The 21,251-nt window shown below is 40.1% G+C and overlaps 1 protein-coding gene and 1 long non-coding RNA gene across 5 annotated transcripts in view; one reads left to right on the top strand and one right to left on the bottom strand.

Annotated features, from left to right (window-relative positions):
* LOC117353892 overlaps positions 1-10,149 on the top strand; it is a 39,236-nt gene extending 29,087 nt beyond the window's left edge. The window contains exons 3-4 of the long non-coding RNA XR_004538061.1: positions 8,304-8,540; positions 9,979-10,149. This is a non-coding gene — a long non-coding RNA (uncharacterized LOC117353892). The remainder of the gene's footprint in view (positions 1-8,303; positions 8,541-9,978) is intronic.
* A 316-nt stretch (positions 10,150-10,465) lies between these two features.
* The window catches only part of LOC117353893 (coiled-coil domain-containing protein 201-like), a 38,353-nt gene continuing 27,567 nt past the window's right edge, over positions 10,466-21,251 (bottom strand). For 2 of the 4 annotated variants that reach the window (XR_004538063.1, XM_033930386.1), the window contains one exon: positions 10,466-10,622. The gene's annotated coding sequence lies outside the window, so the exon portion shown is untranslated. Of the gene's footprint in view, positions 10,623-11,797; positions 12,063-19,513; positions 19,644-21,251 lie in introns of those variants that run through there. The other 2 variants (XM_033930389.1, XM_033930387.1) reach the window with 2 other exon arrangements.

Here is a 21,251-nt window from a genome sequence, read left to right on the forward strand (position 1 = left end):
TTTGGAGCTCAGTGCCGTCCCTGACCTGGTCTCACTCCCTGTTAAGCGGGGGGTTGAGCGCAGACCGTTCAGCATGCTAAGGAGGCTCAGAGGTGTTTCGTAGTATGCGGGCTGCGTTTTCATGCCTCCACCCATCCTGGTGCGCAGATGGTGGTCCACAGGGATGGAGGCATAGTCAGACAGTGGGTCTGACCAAAAGCCCAAAGATCAGCTTGACAATAGCTTTTCCAGGAGTGTGGCAGTGAATTCTGACTCTGGCTCTTCACAGAGGCTAGAAAGCAGGTACAGCTTCTGTCTCCAGTACTGTAAGTAAGAGAAGCTGACAGGCTCCATTAGCGATTTTTTTAAATTTATTTTTGAGGGGTTTTTAGAGTTCCCCTGTATTCCCCACCTAAAAAATCCTAAATTCTGAATTTTTTAATTTCAGGAAGTGCTTTTTTTAGTGCGTTATGGGTGTGAATTTGGATCTGGTGGCCATTTTGGATTTTCAGCAATTTTTTTTTCAACTTCTCCCTGCTTCTTCAAAATTTGAATTTCTGCCAGGAATACTGCTGGGATAGAGTCCTCAGGGTCTCCTAGTGTGGATTCATGTAAAATTTGTGCAAATGTACCGCTTTTACAACGTCCTTGCGCCATGTGCTGTGTGACACGGTCGTGGGGAGCAGTTACTTCTGGTTCAGCCTCCCTTTCATAGAAGCAGATGATAACATGCTCAGCTAGCCCATCAGGGCAGCCATCTTTACTTTTGGGGCTTGGGTCTGCGCCTTTGTCGGCCAGCTGCGAGACAGACCCTCCGCAGCCTAAGAATCGCAAGTCTAAGTCATCTAAGGGTGATTCTGTGCTTTCTCAGAGTTCATGAGATTTTTGTGGTCCGAGTTTCAATCCAGGGGTCCAGCTGCTTGATGTTCTGTTCTCCCTGCGACATCGCTGAACATCGGTGTCTCCTCGGGGATCTCAGACTCTCAGACTACTCTGGCTGTCCCTTCTTCACAGCCCGTTCAAGGGGCTCCAGCGGCGGATCTGGACCTCACTGTTCCTGTATTCCACAGGCTGCATTTCCCAGATTGGGGTATCCGGATTTGAATGCTGGATCCACGGATCCCTTAGGGGCTCCGGATCCTGGAGATGATCTGACTGTGGTGCGCTTGTTTAAATTTGTGGTGCTCCCTGATATGATTGCTGGCTCTGCAACGTGCGCTCACAATCTGTGACCTTTCCCTGGCATCAGGATGTGAGTTTCTTAGTTACAGAACAGTTTGACTCTCCGGAAAGTCCTTTGCAGAATGCTAGGGCTGTATCCCGCTTGTATCCTCTGGCACAGGAGTGTCAGCAGCTGCTGGGGCAACCCAAGGCAAATTCCCTGGTGGCTCAGGTGACCTGGTGCACTTCGCTCCCTAGTAACGGTGGCGTTGTTTTGAAAGATATGCAGGATTGGCGGATGGATGTGGTTCTCAGGAAAGTTTTTGAAATAGCTAATCTAGGAATCAAAGTTTCTGTGGCAATGTCCTTTGTGGCATGCGCCTGTCTGGCTCGGCTGCATATGCTGGAGACTGATGCAGTAGAGCCTCCTCCTTAGGTTCTGTTGGCTGGGATGGACTACTTGGAGGATGGCTTATATCAGTGGTTCCCAACCCTGTCCTGGAGGACCACCAGGCCAGTCAGGTTTTTGGGATAGCCCTAATGAATATGCATGGGATAGATTTGCATGCCTGTCACCACCATTATATGCAAATCTCTCTCATGCATATTCACTAGGACTATCCCAAAAACCTGGTGGTCCTCCAGGACAGGGATGGGAGCCACTGGCTTATATGACCTTTTGAAGGTGCTAGCAAAGGTATCAGTGTATTCGATTTTGGCCCGCCAAATGCTTTGGGTTTGGCAGTGGGCCGGGGATTCCACCTCCAAGGCAACCCTGGCTCGGCTGCTTTTTAAGGGGCAGTTATTGTTTGGCAAGAGGTTGAATAATCTCATGGATTTGGTGATGGACCATCGCCCAAAGTTTCTGCCGGATAGTAGGGCCAGATTAAGGGGGTCTGGGCGTCCTACTTTTCGTGGCTCCCAAAGAAACTTTTGTGACTACAGACAATATTCTCCTTCCTCGTCACAGAGATCTTCATGGGGCTCCAGGGGTCGGTATGCAGGCTACAGGCACTCCCAGCCTGCCGCCACCCATCCTGCCTGACTTGCCAGCAAGACACAATGACGTCAGGAAGCCGATGACCCCTCTGAGGATAGGGGGTCGGCTCTTGGAGTTTCTGCCTGCCTGCGCATTACTCAGTCAAAAATACACAAAAGGGGGCTGATAATGCAACAAAAAAAATATATGTTGAGTGACTCAAAGAAAAAATAGCAAAAAATAAGGAAAAGTCATTTTATATTCTTTTATAATGAAATGAAAGCAAATGTCCAACAACTGCTGTAAAACTAATGCTCAGAGACATGAAGGCAGATAAAACCGCCTCACCACCCAATCATCGCAGTGTCAGAACAGTGACAGTGGTAGGTATTCAACTTGCATTTGCCTGAATGGCTATAAGCTCTACATCTTGAATCAATTACTGCTTCAGGGAACCGACATTGCACTGCTAAACCACCTCAAACTTTGGGTAATGAAGTTTCAACATTACATGCAGCTTCACAAAACGCAACGTCTTACATCACCACCAGCTTTCCTGCTTCCTAGCTAGCTGTTACAATGCTAGGAAGCAGGAAAGCTGGTGGTGATGTAAGACGTTGCGTTTTGTGAAGCTGCATGTAATGTTGAGACTTCATTACCCAAAGTTTGAGGTGGTTTAGCAGTGCAATGTTGGTTCCCTGAAGCAGTACCGAAACGTGGCACGTCGGAACCAGTTAATTTCAAGCTAAGTCTGATTTTCTCAAGTAATTGATTCAAGATGTAGAGCTTATAGCCATTCAGGCAATTGCAAGTTGAATTCACTAATAATAACATCTGAACATGGTCATTAATGAAATATATAGAAATCAGCATTTTACAGCCATGGTAATAATAACCTTGGCAAATGAGAGTGACCCACTTAAGGTCACGCTAAGGCCATTCGTTATTGCATCTTAGTAAAAGGACCCTTAGTTACTTAACCTTTATTTTACTATATCTGTAATTCCCTGGCCATCCAGTGGCACTCAGACATGGATAGGGCTATTCGGGGGTTTCCATGAGGGGATTAAAAGTTCTTATAGGTCTCAAGTGATTCATAGTCCTTTTTACTCGTCAGTAAACCCCAGATTGATTTAGTGGTTCCAAATTGAGTTCTTTCCTTTAAACAGGAATAAGTAATCACAGTCAAATAAGATACATCCAACATATTTTAGCTTGAACAACATAGGCAGCGGAACGCTTTTTTGTTTCAAGGTCCCCAAAGCTCCGCCCTAGCCCCAGCAGAATCCCGCAACACTACCGCTCTTTCCAGCTCCATACTCCCCCACCTACCTTCCTCGGTCGCTGTAATTTTAAAACTTCAGGCAGCTGCTGTGCAGCATCAATGAGCAGGACTACCCTGGAAGTCTTCATTCTGCAGGAACTTCCTGTTCCCGCATAGGCGGGACACTGCACAATAAAGGGTTCCGAGGCAGGCCTGCTTGTTGATGCTAAGTGGTGGCTGCCCAAAGATTTAAAAATACAGTGTCCGGGAGGAGGTAGGTGAGGGACTAGAGCCATAACTGACCGCCAATTTTTGAGGAGGCCATGGCCCCTGTGGCTTCCTCTTTCTGATGCCTATGGAACTAGAGATTGAACAATTTTAAATACCTGGGCAGTTTGGATCTCAAAGGACACCCAATATCGTTTAAATAGATTCCAAGGTATCAGAAGGAGTCAACCAATGTAATTTAACTACCCAAAATGTTAGAAGACACTGAGGGATGTGTATGATGACCTTTGCAAAACTAATACAATAGAGCACCGTGTAGGTCCCTTCCAAAGCATTACTTTTAAATGTTTAGGGGTCTTATCAGAGTTTGTACTCACAACTCAAGTTGTAGGTTTGGAAAGTCTTTGTCCTGCATTCACTTTGTCTTTTTTCCCCTGTACACTCCCTCCATCCCCCCCCCCCCACACACACACACACTCACATGCACACAATTGCTTCCTGAACTGCCATTTTCAGGGAGTGTGTTTGTATGGGGATGGTTGGGCTTTTTTGTTAAACAGCACATCACCATCCTCGTCCTTTTCCATCTTACCCCCTCTTCTACAAAGCCAAGCTAGTGGCTGCCTGTGCGTTAACGGCCCCGAAGCCCATAGAGATGTAAAGGGCTTCAGGGCCGTTATAGCGCGGCTTTGTAGAAGAGGGGGTTAAAGTCCTGGGAATTTCTTTATCAGCTTATTTTCCTTTTTAAGAGTCTTTTCTTTAGTCAATATGAGCTGCTAACTTGTGTAAGGCTTTAAGGTTTGGGAAATAGCATATTTGTTCCATAGATGTGATAGCTTTTTAATGGAAGAGGATGTAAACTATTTTATCCATTAATAGTAACTGAGTACTAGATCAATCAATAATCGTGATAGCAGTGTTGAAAACTTTCAAAGAATTGGTAGGGGTAGAAACAGTAGAAATAGAGAGAAATCAAGTGAAAGGTGGAAGAGGTGAGAAGAAAGAGATGTTTCTGATGGGAGTAGGAACTAAGAAGAGAATTAGAAAAAAAAAGAGAAATGAGGATATATAGTTAAAGGAAGACTAGAATACGAGATGGAGATGATTAGATGTAAGAGAGGAGATAAGAAAATTTATACTAATTTTCTTCCTTATTTTTACATCTGGTTTTGAATCTGTTTTCATCTGTTTATCGTACTGTATCTAAATGATTGCCATCTAGTGGATAACTGAAAGTATTACATCTGTTTTTTACTCAATCCTCTTCTTTATCAGGAATTCTCAACATAGGATACATTTAGGGCCCCTTTTACAAAGCTGCGGTATGGATGCTGCTGCGATAAATGCACAGAACCCACAGGAATTGAATGGGATTTGGTATATTTATAGTGGCAGCATGCTATCATGGCTTTGTAAAAGGGGCCCTTAGAGTCAGATTCTGTAATGGGCGCCTAAAAAGATAGGTGCCTAAAATTACAGAATTACGCTCAGCGGCGCCTAACTTAAAACATAGGGGCCTGTAATGTAGGCCATAGTTATAAAGGCCTATATTATAGGTACCTAAGTCCATTACAGAATCATGCCTAGCAGTGCATAAGTTACTCTCAACCCGTACACACCTACTTTACTATTAGGCGCTGTCTTTTGTAGAATCGTGCCTAAGAATATAGGCGCCTATAACCCAATTAATTTTTTTTTTCAATTACGTGCTTGTTAAAGCTCATAATTGAAGCTAATTTACTAATTAAGTTTGCCCACTAGTGTCATGTCAACATTTAAACCCTCAAACGTCAACATTTATTTTTAAACCCAGGCCCTGGCATTTAAAAAAAATTATATATAGTGGTACCTCGGTTTATGAGTACACCGGTTTGCGAGTGTTTTGCAAGACGAGCAAAACATTCGCAAAATTGGTGCCTCGGAAACCGAGCGTGTTTCGATTTGCAAGCGGCACCCCCCGCGATCCGGCACCCTGCCCCCCATGATCCGGCACCCCCGTGCTGCGATTGGGCACCCCCCCGCCGATTCTTACTGTCATCTGGGCGCCGGCACCGGCATGTCCTGTGCGTTGGTGCCGGTGCCCAAAGATCGGCCTCCTCTTCATGCTGGGCTTTGAGCATCTGCGCATTTTCAAGGCCTGCGAGTTCACGCTCTCTCTGAGATTCTCATAGATCTCGGAGAGAACATGGACTCGCAGGCCTTAAGCATGCACAGATGCTCAAGGCCCAGTAAGAAGAGGAGGCCGATCTTCGGGCACCGGCATCAGCACCAATGCACAGAACATGCCGGTGCCGGTGCCCAGGCCCAGATGACAGTAAGAAGTGGCGGGGGGGGGGGGTGCCGGATCATTGGGGGAGGGTGCCCAATCGTGGGGGGGGGCCTTTGTGGGGAGCAATGCTGGTTCTCGTGGGGGGAAATAGAGCAGCGCCACTGGCCTCAGGGGGTGGGAACGTATCAAAGCGAGTTTCCATTATTTCCTATGGGGAAACTCGCTTTGATAAACGAGCATTTTGGATTACCACTGTATATGTATATATATATATATATAATTTTTTTTTTTTTTTTTTGGGGGGGGGGGTGTTTGAGTTGTGGACAAGACTTACAGTATGTTTATATCTTCTATGCTGTAGAAGTGATGACCAATCAATAGGATATATTCCTGTTTGAACTGCAGTCCAAATATTATTTTCCCAAGGAGCCTACATTAATCAGCTTTTTTCCCCTGCTGTTTGCTGTTGAACCTCATGTTTTATAGTGCTGTTAAGTGGAGGGTTTTGTTGTTTTTTAAACCTATGAATGAATTAGGGCATGCTGTTTGAAATGGGCCTGTTCTATAATAATATTGCCCAGTATTGTAACTAAGGTATTTTTTTTCTCCACTTTTGATGTATTGAAGGGTTCTTTCTGCAGCAGATAAGGGTATGTTTTGAGATTGCTATACATGCAGAGGTGTCCCATGGTAATTCTGGCATGCATGCATGCTACCCATGTGCTAAAATATAAAATTTATTTTTTTTAATGCAGCAGTCAGTCTGGGCAGAAGGGGCTCATACACTGATGGTCACAAGCTAATGGGAAAATTAGCACATGGTCATTAAGAAGGATAGAAAAATCAGCCATTTTACCTCAGCAGTAAAAATGGTCTTAACACATGATAATGACCTACATAAGAGTGTGATGAGACCACTTTTTACCATTGTATGAGAAAAGGGCCTCTATGTCTGTTGGAGAAGGGGGTCAGATTTAGATGTGTGTCAAGAAGGTTCAGGGAGCTGACCTAGGTTTTTGTCCAACTAATTACCAAAGTAATGGTAGACGGTATTTGCACATGCCTCAGTGCCAGTGTAAAACCTGACAAGGAAATTGTTTTCATATATGTGCATTACTGTTGTAAGGTTTTTGGGCTATCCAAGCAATGCAGTCTTGGAATTTATACTTGGTCTGTATCCCCCATCTTTAAGCATCAGCTTTCTGAAATCACTGTTTACATGTGCATGTGATCTACATATGTAAATTCTGCTATTTATACATGGGGATGCTTTCAAATTAGTGCTTTTCTGTATGCAGGAAATAGGTAGCATGCAGCTCTCTCTCTGTCAATTGATATGGAATATTTTTATCATTCCTGTAAAACAGTGTAATGATTGACACTTTTGGTAGCTATTCTTCCTCACCCTTGTAAAGAAAGAAGTTAAACCTCTCTCTTAAAACAACTGCAAATCATTAAAAACATAATCACACTTACCACATGGAAAAGGTTTCTCCACATAAACAGTATAATAGTATACTGGTTTCTGTGTTCCAGGTTCCAACAGGAGTCTGATTCTGTGTGCCTTTATTCTTTTATTTTTATTTTTTTTGCATTTGTTAACATGCTTTATTGTATGGCTGAGACTACAGGTCTATTTAGCCCAGTAACCTGCTTCTAACTGTAGCCATGCCAGGTCACAAGTGTCTAGAAGAATTTCAAAAAGTAACAAGAACACTTGCTACTTATTCCTAGGGATAGACAGTAGCTTTTCCCAGCTCTTTCTTAATAAGGAGAGCTCCAACCTCCAACAATTTGTTCAAACCTTTCCTAAACCCAGCTATGCTAGCTGCTTTTACCACATCTTCTGGCAAAGAGTTCCAGATATTAACTCTACATTGAGCTAATTTATCCTTTTTGTTTTGAAAAAAATTACCATATAACTTCACAGCATATCCCCTACTTTTTATAGTCTATTTTTTCCTTTCAAGAATTTTACAAGAAAAACTCACAAGCATAACACTTGAAACAAAAAAGTCATTATTGTTGGTACAATAATATAAACACAATGAAAGTAACAGGTAAAGCAAAAAGCTTTACACTGTAACCTGATTCCCATAAATGGAGAGATCAAGAATAAGAAATAAACAGAACAAAAGTAGAAAAATTCCTCTAAAATAAATGAAAAAAAATTAGCTATATTAACCAATAACAAGATCCTATCAGCATTTAAGAGACTCTGTAGGTGAGGAAATAACAAAAGAAGCAGGAAACATTCTAGCATCAAGAAAATTTTGTAAATGTAAGGGTTCAATAAATATCTAAATATTTCCCTGATATTTTATGATACAATTGCAAGGAAATTGAATGGAATATATTGTTCAGTGACAAAGCCTGAGGATACTTGACCCAAAATGCCTTACACCTACTCTTTCTGGCCTTAGAGAAATTCAAAGCAAAGAAAGAAGATATAGACTACCCCCGAATAAGCCAAGAAGAGGTCCAAACAAGTGGGAGTAGGAAAAAGCACAATGGAGAGTAGCGATGTAATCAACTTGGCAAAAGAACACCTGAGCCTGCCAACCAGTTCTTCTACCATTCACTGCAGATTCGTGACTCTATGGTTTCATTTTCTTAGACTCTGCAAAGCATGTGTTTCTTAGTCACATTCTCTATAAATTGTAAGTTATTGATTCTATAGCTTTGTGTCTTGATCCTGTAGCATGTTATTGATTCTGTAGGGTACGTATCTCTGTTCCTGAAACTCTGTGTATGTATCCTTGTAGCCCGTTCTGGCCTCCTGGGGAGGATGGGCTATAAAAATGAATAAATAAATAAAAATGTTCTTTATCGAAAAAAAATCCTCATAAAGGACTCAATACAAGCTGTGTTTCGGTTAGCAAGCCTTCATTAGGAGTCCAAATTAGAATAATCGCATTCAAATATAAAAGAATGCATAAAGAGCTCCTATAAAAGCAACCCTTTAAGTCCCCAAGCAATCTGAAAGACATCTCCCATGACTGCAATTAGCTGACAAGATTTCATTGTCAGCTACGAAGTGCCTCCTAGAGAAATTCAGATATACCCATACTACTACTACTATTACTATTACTTATAATTTCTATAGCGCTTATAGACGTACGCAGTGCTGTACATTAAAACATTCAGGAGATGGTCCCTGCTCAGTAGAACATACAATCTAATCAAACAGTGTAAGTAGAGGATCGGGGAGTTTCTCAGGCATGGGTGCTTTACAAGCGAGTAGGGATTAGGAGTTAAAAGCAACCTCAAAAAAAGTGGGTCTTTAGCCTGGATTTGAATACTGTTAAGATGGATTATTTTCCCATAAGTTGTTCTATTTTAGCACAGGGTTTCATTGTATACAGTGAGGTCCTGCACTAAAACAGCATGATGAGGTAAAATAATCTATCTTAATGCTAGCCCATGGTAATAAATATGCTCATATATAATTTGCCCAGTTTCTTCTATTGATTTTTCCCAAATGTAGATTTCTAAAATTATTGCTCTTGATGCATGCTCTTCTGCAGATATTTTTAGAAAAGGCTCTAGGTCAGGTGTAGGGAACTCCGGTCCTCTAGAGCTGTATTCCAGTCGGGTTTTCAGGATTTCCCCAATGAATATGCATTGAAAGCAGTGCATACAAATAGATCTCATGCATATTCATTGGGGAAATCCTGAAAACCTGACTGAAATATGGCTCTCGAGGACCGGAGTTCCCTACCCTTGCTCTAGGTGATAGATCTTCTTCCAAAATACCACCTGAACTGAGCCTGTCTCACCTTGGACGCCTCTTGCTTTTCATATATGCTAGCCATTAGTAAATGGCCCCCACAATGCCCGAATGTTTGCAGTGTTGACCAACTAAAAAATAAATAAATACGTGGTGTATTGTACAGCAATTACATTTTGTGTAAATGCTTGGCTGTTATAATGTACTCTCACTTGGAAAAAAAAAAAATCTAAAATGAAGTAGTAGTATTCTTGAGCATAATTTAGCTGCATATTCTGAAAGAATGTAAAAGTTTCTGGTTTGTATCTAGAAAATAATACCAGCTTTATTAGACATAATAGATGTGATTTTTTATTTTTTTTTTAAAGGATAACAATGGAAATATTAAGATAATTTATCTGTCTACTGGTCTTCACCAACAACTTGACTAGAGTCTTTTGAATGAGAGGAAATGGAGGAAACGCATATAGAAAGATTTGTCCAGTCCAGAAGAAAAGCATCTGCCTCGAGGCGATGAGGAGTGTAGATCCTGGAGCAGAACCGAGGCAGTTTGAAGTTGTGGGGGGCTGCAAAGAGGTCTATCTGAGGCGTTCCCCACAGAGAGAAAATGTGATGAAGGGGTGTGGAATGGAAGAGTCCACTCGTGAGGCTGCAGAAGACGACTCAAGTTGTCCGCTAAGGCATTGTCCGCCCCCTGAATGTAGACAGCTTTGAGGAAGGTGTTGTGGCGAATTGCCCAATCCCAAACTTTCAGAGCTTCCTGACAGAGGGAGGCCAATCCTGTGCCACCCTGTTTGTTGACATAATACATGGCGACTTGGTTGTCCGTGCGAATGAGGACCACCCGGTCGTGAAGCAGATGTTGAAAAGCATTGAGAGCATTGAAAATCGCCCTGAGTTCCAGGAGATTGATGTGGCACTGGCGGTCCGTACTGGTCCAATAGCCCTGAGTGCGGAGACCATCCAGATGAGCCCCCCAGATGAGGCTCTTGGATAGATTGTTTTCTCCTGTCTACAAATAACATCAGATAACAGAAGTAAAATATTTAAACATTTGGGCCCTCTTTTACTAAGCCAAGGTAGAGGTTTCTTCAGTGGCCCAGGGCGCTTAATGCTCCGATGCTCATTGGAATTCTGTGAGCATCGGCGCAGCGCTGGAGCATTTAGCGCTTTGGCCCGCAATAGAAAATTCTACCGTAGCTTAGTAAAAGGGGAGGTTGGCCTTTTATTCAATGTTCAACTTCAAGAAACTGATTTCTCTCTTATGAAACATTTGTAGGAAATGCCCCAAACAGAGGCAATACAGATTAGGGTTAACAGCACACATGACACCTGGTGCATGACTACAAAACAGAAAAGTTTGATATCGTTAGTCAACATGACCTCTATGCCTTTGCTCCTATCCTTGTTTTTGAACATCAGATGTGTCAGACATTCCTGTAACGCTCATGGGCAGTGTTGTGGAAAAAAAAGAGTTCATAAAGATTAAACATTGTTCCCATGTACGCAACACATGAAAAAGGACTTCTAGGAGTGGGAAAGTACCTGCTGATTATAATCCATGAACTTGTAGATGGGTGATACATGATTTGCTTTGGTGTGTAAGTGGGGGGTACTGTTAAGTCGGGTTATTTTACCGCAAGCCAGTTTATTGTAGCACAGGGTCTCATTGCATAAAATAACCCAACTTAACAGTATCCCACAATGATAACTTCCCTTCCAAATCTTGATTTAAGGGCCAATGTAATTTATCAGAAATGTTACATTGCTTATTTTTATTATTTTATTTATTATCAATTAATTACAAACAAAGAATTAACTTTTAAAAGATAATTAGAAAAAATACCATCAATACCATTGAAACACAAAAAGAAAAATTCCCAAATTAATATATAGTCCACAACTGGGAGAACAAAGTAAATAGATAATCTCTTCCAGGAAAAAGGGGTAGGTACAAATATATTATAAAGAATAGAGCAGTTAACCTTGGCTAAATATTAACAGACACGAGTAATCCTGTACTTTCTTAAGGAGCATCGAAAATCTCTTTCCCTTCTAAGAAAAAACGAAACTGTTCTGGGTCAAAAAAAATACTTATTTTGTTGGTAATTTATAAGACATTTACAGGGAAACCTCAACCTAAAGAAATAATTTTAGATCTATATTGAATAAATTCCTTCCTTCGGATTTGAGTCCATCGTGAGACATCAGGAAAGATAAATTTTTCCACCCAAATAGAAAATCTGCTTTAAATTAAAGTATAATTTCAAAATCATGTCCTTGTCTTGAAGAAAAACGAAGGATACTATCAAAGTAGCACGACCCAGAATTTCAATTTCAGATGATTCTAGGAGTTTGGAAATTCCTAACTGTGCTTGTTCTTCTTCTTCTTTCTTTTCCATCATAGTTCTTTTAAGGAAATAAAGTTTTTGTATCGGAGGGATGTTAGATTCTGAGATTTTCAATATGAAGATCAACAACAAGTTACAGATAAAACTTTTTATCTACGGAAAATTGAAAATCTTGAAAATCAATATAAGAGCTACTGAATTTTCCTATACCTAAATTTATGACTATAAGAGAGATCTTTAAAATTTTTTAGAAATGTCACATTGCTAATATGCACAGTCATTGACTGAAAGTTGCAGACAAAGGTATTAAATTAAAACATGCTTTCAAGCATGCACAATCAGGGTTTTTTTGTGTGTGCTTGTCAGAAATAGCATGTTGTATAAAAAGGCCTCATCATGCATGTTAAAAAGGCCTATAGTAACTAGAGTGATATGCCCTCTTCCCTCCGCCCCATTTTCGTTGAGCCAGTACTGACAAAATATTTAACACTACTGTACTTTGACCCATAAAGACTCTTAAATCACTTGCATTTTACTCCATTGGTACTGTGGCTGAGGAGCCAGCTGGCACTTTGGGGAAAATTCTATAAACGGCGTCCCAATTGTAGGCGGCGGTAGGCGTCCTACCGCTGTCTAGCCAGCCAATCAAGAGACACACACACACACACACAAGAAAAAGCCCCGAGGAGGGTCTTCTACATTGTAGGCATTTTTGTGAGCCTAGAGAGGCATGTAGGGCCGCCTAAGGTTAGGCATGGGTGTGGTTTCATCCAGAAGTTGCCTTAGGTGAGCTTAGCAAGCCCTAGGTGTCTCCCTAGGGCTGCAATAGGTGCCTGAAATGTAGGCCAGCAAAATGCTGGTCTACATTTCAGATAGACGAGGCTGCTGATCCGATTACGGCAGGAAATCTCCCTGCTGTGATCAGATTAGCGGCCGTGGCAGGGAACCCGTGCCTCCCCCATAAAAATGACCTTAGTATGGGATGGAAAATGTGCGCAAGGGCATGCTAAGGCCACTTTTTGCTGGAGCTTGGTAAAATGGCTCCTATGTTTTTTGTTAAAACCTTTGGTTGATGTAAAAAAATTTTTTTGATAGTCAAGTAAGACCTTGGAGAATAGATTAAGATCAAATTTGATAGAACAATTTATTTTACTGATTTTTGTTTACTTTGATATTTGTGGTTTGTTATTATCTTTTATTGGGAGCCGCTTAGACTTTTAAGTGGATTATAAATATTTTAAATAAATGGAATTTTAATTACAGCAATCTTCTTGATCCTATTTCTATCTGATCTAGATAAATTTAGGATTTTAAAGCTTTATTAAACACGTTTAGGAGTGGAGAGTAGGCATTCCCTGCACTAATCAGCACAGCTATGTCAACATGTGCTAACCATTTTATGAAAATGAGGCCAAAACTGGCCTCAAATTTGTAGGAAAGTCACACACTAATAGTGCAGGCTACTTTTTTAGTGCAACCAAAAGCTTTGCAAATCAATCTGAAACTGAAAAATGTTAAATCTCCGTGCTGAAACAAATGACAACCCTCTAGAAAATAATTGTGATTCACCTTTTGTTAACTCCCTGCTGGACAAATAAATTACCACTTCCTTTTCTTTCTCTGGGACCTCATCTGTAGATATGTTTGAGATGTTTCCTCATAAGAACATAAGAATTGCTGCTGTTGGGTCAAACCAGTGGTCCATCGTGCCCAGCAGTCCGCTCACACGGCGACCCCCAGGTCAAAGACCAGTGCTCTAAATGAGTCCAGCCTCATTGGCGTACGTCCCAGTTTAGCAGGAACTTGTCCAGCTTAGTCTTGAAACCCTGAAGGGTGTTTCCCCCTACAACAGTCTCCGGAAGAGCGTTCCAGCTCTCCACCACTCTCTGCACAGATGGGTCAAACACTGGTTGGCAGGCAGAAGACAGAGGGTTGGAGTGAAGGGTCACTACTCAGGCTGGAGGAAAGTCACGAGCGGAGTTCCGCAGGGCTGTACTCGGACCGCTGCTGTTCAATGTATTTATAAATGACCTGGAAACGGGGACGAAGTGTGAAGTTATCAAATTTGCGGATGACACTAAACTCTGTAGAAGGGTTAGAAATGCGGAAGAGTGTGAGGGCCTACAGAGGGACCTAAACAAACTGGAGGAGTGGGCGAATAAATGGCAGATGGACTTCAATGTAGGGAAATGCAAGGTCATGCATATAGGGAGAAAGAACCCGATGTTCAGCTACCAAATGGGGGGATTAGTATTAGAGGGAAGTAACCTTGAAAGAGATTTGGGTGTACTGGTGGACACAACAATGAAGTCAACAGCACAATGTGCAGCAGCCGCGAAGAAGGCAAACAGAATGTTGGGTATTATTAAGAAGGGTATTACGACCAGAACGAGAGAAGTCATTCTGCCGTTGTATCGGGCAATGGTGCGCCCGCACCTGGAGTACTGTGTTCAGTATTGGTCACCGTACCTTAAGAAGGATATGGCAATACTTGAGAGGGTCCAGAGGAGAGCGACACGAATGATTAAGGGCATGGAAAACCTTTCATACACTGAAAGATTGGAGAGCTTGGGGGCTCTTCTCCCTGGAAAAGCGGAGACTCAGAGGAGACATGATAGAGACCTACAAGATCATGAAGGGCATAGAGAGAGTAGAGAGGGACAGATTTTTCAAACTTTCAAAACATAAAAGAACAAGAGGGCATTCGGAAAAGTTGGAAGGAGACAGATTCAAAACGAATGCTAGGAAGTTTTTCTTTACCCAGCGTGTGGTGGACACCTGGAATGCAATTCCAGAGGACGTTATAGGGCAGAGTATGGTACTGGAGTTCAAGAAAGGATTGGACAATTTCCTGCTGGAAAAAGGGATAGAGGGGTATAGATAGAGGGCTACTGCACAGGTCCTGGACCTGTTGGGCCGCCGCGTGAGCGGACTGCTGGGCACGATGGACCTCGGGTCTGACCCAGTGGAGGCATTACTTATGTTCTTATGTTCTTTATTGATTCTGACTTTGTTGATCTAAAAGGTCTTCTGAAGAATCACTGCCACTGCAACTTCTGTCACTCACAGAGGATTCCACAAAACTCACTTTTAACAATTTTTATTTATTTATTCAATTTTCTATACTGTTCTCCCAAGGGAGCTCAGAACAGTTTACATGAATTTATTCAGGTACTTGAGCATTTTTCACCGTCTGTCCTGGTGGGCTTACAATCTATCTAATGTACCTGGGGCAATGGGGAGATTGAGTGACTTGCCCAGGGTCACAAGGAGCATTGCAGGATTTGAACCTACAACCTCAAGTTGCTGAGGTGGTAGCTTTAACCACTGTGCCACAGTTTCCTCCTGTAGATTATCTACTTACATCTTTTAAATCCTCATAACTTCTACATCCATGGATATACTTTATTTTCCAAATAATCCTTTTCATCTCTTACAAACTTCTTTAATTTATTCTTTTTCAAAAGTTTTCCTTAAACATTTCCAAGAAATCTTTTTCTTCTGTTGTACTGTGTTTCAAATTCCTCAAGAGAAAAGTTTTCTTTGAACCACTGTAATTCTGTACACAGAGTTGCTTTTTCCATTTCTACCACTTTTTTTCTCTCTTTTTTCAATAAACAATAACATCGGAACCAAAGAACATTGATTCAAATTTTATTCCATTTGTCAATAAATGCGCTATCATCCTTAGTAATAAACCTATGATCCTCTAAGAATATGTTCTTGCAATATTCATTTAAAACTGTACTGTTTATAACTCTGTTTCAATCCTAGATTTAAATCATAAAGATCAGGCAGTTCATTCTGAGGCATTGGACAAGATGCAGTGTCTGAAACTCTGTGTTGTCATACAACAAATTAGTTGTATTTACTGTAGCTGGCAGTTCTAGAAGCGTAGCGCGGTAATTCCCTGTGTGTGCTAAAAATGCTAGCGCACGTTAGTAATAGGAGCCAATAGTAATTTGTTTTTGTTGATTACTTTAAAATTGTAATACCCTGTTTTTTTTTTTTTACATTATTGTATATCGCCCAGAATTTAAGATAGACGATCAATCAAATTTTTATTAAACTTGGAAACTTAACAGAGAAACTGGAACCAGTTTCCAAGAGTTCTTGGCCATTCCTTTTCACCAGTATTTAAAAAAAAAAAAAAAAGTAGAATGAGCTCACTTGCAGGGGCAACCCCCCCCCCCCAAATAATTTCTAAGTAATATTAGACAAAAGTAAATGAAATAATAATTACTGAAGGAGGAAAAGACTTCTGGTCACTCAGTTTTATAGTGATATTCTCCAGTGGCTTAATTCATTGATCTGAAAAACCTTGTTTAAAATTTTTATTTGTGTTGTGCATTTAAAAAATTGTTTGTTAAACTCTTAGGGAATTCATCAACTTGTGATATATTTTAGCCAAGGGTCCCATTTTATCCTGTGGTAAAATAACCCATCTTAACCTCAGCGGCTACACCTGAATTTACTATTTCATTTCATTTCAGGTTTAATGTTGCTAGCCTCCTCATCGGTTGGCCTCCATCATCCATATGTATTTTTAAACATTAATTTTTTATATATATAGATTTTGTCTTAAATAGTAGGAAAACTATAATTTAACTTTCATTTTTGTGTATAAAAGCTGAAACGGGGGCTCTGACATGAATCCACGTTTTACTATTAGGCTTTTTCAAGTAGCAATCCCTAATAAAAATCAAAAAGAAGAATATTAGAGAAAAATACTAATCAAAATGTATGTTATATCTAGTTTTAAATCTATATTAGTATATCTTTAGCAACTCATATTGTCACTCACTGTTACGAAAGACCTGCTGCCAGCCTTGTATCATTCTTAATATGGCAGCGTCGTCTTTCAGCTTGCTTAAATACGGCTATATCACATGACCACCAGTTACCTATCAGAGATTACTAGATATAACATACATTTTGACTAGAATTTTTTTTCTAATATTCTTCTTTTTGATTTTTATTAGGGATTGCTCCTTGAAAAAGCCTATTAGCGAAACGTGGATTCATGTCAGAGCCCCCGTTTCAGCTTTTATACACAAAAATGAAAGTTAAATTATAGTTTTCCTACTATTTAAGACTAAAAAAACTAATAAGTTTCAAAAAATACATATGGATGGTGGAAGCCAACCGATGAGGAGGCTAGCAACATTAAACCTGAATTGAAATGAAATAGTAAGTTCAGGTGTAATCGCTGAGGTTAATCTCCCACTATTAATGTCTCTGTATGCTGAAAGTATTTATACATAGTTTGACTGTGAAGTAAAATTGATAAGAATAAGTGAAGATCTGGAAGAATATGTGACGATAAAGAAAATATATATAAGAAAAAAAAATAATATAAAAAAGTGTATTTGCCCTGAAGCAGACTGTATATTGATGATTGATTTTTGATTGCTTCAGAAGATTTCTCAACTTAATTTTGATAGTCTAGCCTTACAAGAAGTAAGTGCATTCAAAGGCATTTCATGCTGGATATACAGTATCTAATTACAAAAAAAAACAAAACACCTGCAGGGGATATATGACACACAACCCCTACTACTCATAGTCAGCACTTCCAAACCACAAAGCCTAAAGTTATAAATACATTATTTTAAAAAATTATATAAATCAACCATTTTCAGTAAGAAGTGAGGCAAACAAGGAAACTGATGCAAAAAGTCATAGCAGAGAAAGGTATGTTTTACATTCAAAATGAGTACTCACAAATCAATCTATCTTCAAACTGAGACATGCTTAGACAACAGATGGCTAAATAAAATTGGCTAAGGGCAAAGGTCATATAAAACATTTACATAAAAATCAACATTTAGATCTTAACTCAATCCTAATTACCAAGACTTAATTAATAATTTATTAGATAACCCTATTATCCTATGATACTGTGATATTTGGTATGGAAATGAGAGCAAAAAGTCAGATTTCTGCGAATAACAATAAATTACTACTTATAATGACTGGTGTTGCCATTCAGCAAATTACATATAATTGGAAGGATTGGAGGAGATTAAATTACAACTTCTGGTGGAATTCTTTATGCCATATCTATAAAATGGAAAGGTTTATTGCATTACAACAGGGATATTTTAAGAAGTTTCAGGATGTGTGGAAACCATTGACAAAGTATTGTAAAGATTAATTTGAATTTGTTTCCCTTATATTTATCAACTTAAGGTATAGGGAGGGGGGAAGTTTATTATTATATGTTTTATATGATAATGGAATATATGGGAGGGAGGGATGGGAAAGGGGAAGGGATAAGAATTTATGAAATATATCAATGATTGATTGTAAGTTCATATTGTTAATATGAATGAATATATTTAACACTTAATGTATTTTTGAAAATGAATAAAGAATTAATTAAAAAAATAAATAAATTTTTATAAACACAATTAATTTACTACTTTATCCTAAAGCAAAATAAATAAATAGAAATTTTTTTCTAAAAAAAAAAAATTAATAATAATTACCAAGACTTAAACCTAAAAAACAGTGACAACTTCTAAAATCATTACTGCTGTCAGAAAAGCATGAAAAAAACATGATGGTATCACAAGAAAGCTCAGTTTATGCCCACCTCAAATATGTATTTTTTAAAATTTAAAAATGCCACCTAGGCATCCCGATTGTAGGCAACTGTAGGCGTCCTACAGCTGTCTAATCAGCCAATCGGGAGGTAATTTTCTAAAAAAAACTACTCCCCAGGCAGGTCGCCTATATTGAAGGCACCTCCGGGAGCCTAGGGAGGCCCGCAAGCCCGCCTAAGCTCACCTAAGGCTAGGCGGTAGCCTTAGGCGAACCTAGGTGGCCCTACGCATCTCCCTAGAAGAGCGGGAGACGCGAATAGTATAGCGGCCGTGGCTACGGTCACCAGTCTCCCCTCTCCTCTCCCAACCCCTTCTGCTCACAGAACCCATGATCACCGGCAAAAATGTGCTCAACCCTTCCTGCCGGTAGACCCCACTCCCCAAAGATTGCCAACAGGAGGGTACCCAAACTCTCCTCCTGGCCCCCCCAACATCCTTTTCCAGAAATGCAGGGGCATTGTCCTTTTGGAAGATAAAGTAGTCTCCTGACATGCGACGGATCGCTGGCAACAGCTTCTGCATCAAGAGGATGTCCCAGCAGTATGCACAGTTGATCTTAACCCCAGGATCGATGAAGAACAGATCTCTGAATCTGAGTTTCAAGATTGTGACTGAGACCATAAGTGATTGGTTGAAGGTCAGGCGGGTCCATAGTAGACGTATGGCATTAACCACATGCTTCAGTGTTTTTGAAACAGTATTAATTATACTCCTGAGTAAGACATTGACAAAATTCACCACCATAATACTTCAATGTCCCATAAATTCCTTGTATGAAGTGTATAATTCCTAATCAGGGCTTCAGATTTGCCATTTGGCGCCACTCATTTCTGGGGTCACCAATCAACTTCTGGCAATGGCTTCTTCACCAGCCCCATTTAACTTTTTTTAATGTTTTTAAATTATCTTTTTATATATATATATATATATAAAGTGCTCTGTGCAAGATTTAAAATCATTTCTTAGCGTTTTTAAAATTGCAATAACTTAGCTTAAATCTTTTCAGTTGTTAACATCAGGAAGGGACCTGTCATTTTACATGTTTCGCCCTCAGGCTGTTTCAAGAAAAGTCCCCTAAAAACATAAAAGAATAAACAAAGGCATTAAGCCTCGCTACATATTATATCTACTCTCAACACATACTTATTAGGAGTAACACGGTTTACAAGATGATTTTTTTAAATAAACCCTTACCCCTTTTGAGAGGGCTGGTAATGGGTGAAAGTAGCCTAAAAAAGGACTTAGGGGTACTGGTAGACATGACAATGAAACCGTCGGCCCAGTGCGCAGCGGCTTCTAAGAAGGCGAACAGAATGCTAGGTATCATCAAGAAAGGTATTACAACCAGAACGAAGGAAGTTATCTTGCCGTTGTATCGGGCGATGGTGCGCCCACATCTGGAGTACTGCATCCAATACTGGTCGCCATAAGAAGGACATGGCGATACTCGAGAGGGTTCAGAAAAGAGCGACGAGATTGATAAAAGGTATGGAAAACCTTTCCTATACTGAAAGATTGGAGAAACTGGGGCTCTTTTCCCTGGAAAAGTGGAGGCTTAGAGGGGACATGATAGAGACTTACAAGATCATGAAGGGCATAGAGAAAGTGGAGAGGTACAGATTCTTCAAACCTTCGAAGACTACAAGAACGAGAGGGCATTTGGATAAATTAAAAGGGGACAGATTCAGAACCAATGCTAGGAAGTTCTTCTTCACCCAAAGGGTGGTGGACACCTGGAATGCGCTTCCAGTGGGTGTGGTAGGACAGGGTACGGTATTGGGTTTCAAGAAAGGATTAGATGTTTTCCTGAAGGAAAAGGGGATTGAACGGTATAGATAGAGGATTAATATGCAGGTCCTGGACCTGATGGGCCGCCGCGTGAGCGGGCTGCTGGGCATGAAGGACCTCTGTTCTGACCCAGCAGAGGCACTGCTTATGTTTATGTTTATTTTTATTTTATTAATTTGATGAATCGCCTATCCATAATTTACTAAGCGATTTACAATAAGATACATAAGCATTTTAAAAAACATACAAATAATATTAAGTAAAAGGTAAAAAACAGACTCATGAACAGACGAAAACAAAAACACATAATTAAAGGGGAAAAGTTACATAATAAATGTTTTAAAAAAGAAGAAAGGGAACATTCAAGGGAAAAACATAAGGAGGGATGACAACTTCAATAATTAAAAGTATTTGTATTAAAGACTAAAAGCATCTTTAAAAATAAAAGTTTTTAATTTATTTTTAAAGAGACTGAGTTCCTTTTCATCTCTTATGTATTGTGGCAAAGAGTTCCAAGTCTGGGGGGGCCACAATTGAGAACATGTCATGACGTCTGGTATCTACCACTTTTAAAGAAGGGACTGCCAGTAATCCTTGTGCTAAAGATCGAAGAGAGCGTGATAAATTATATGGGATAAGCATCCGATTTATAAATGATGGTTCATTTGTGGATAGAGTTTTAAATACCAGTAACAAAATTTTATACGTAATGCGATGAGTAATGGGGAGCCAATGCGACTCGATCAAGTAAGGAGTCACATGGTCATACTTTTTACCATTGTGTAAAAGTTTGACTGCAATATTTTGAATTATTTGTAAACATTTTTTTTCTTTTTGTGTAATATTAATTAGTAACGCATTACAATAGTCAAGCTTTGTTATAATCAGTGAGTG

The sequence above is a fragment of the Geotrypetes seraphini genome, chromosome 2 (genome assembly GCF_902459505.1).
Source record: "Geotrypetes seraphini chromosome 2, aGeoSer1.1, whole genome shotgun sequence".
NCBI lineage: Eukaryota > Metazoa > Chordata > Amphibia > Gymnophiona > Dermophiidae > Geotrypetes > Geotrypetes seraphini.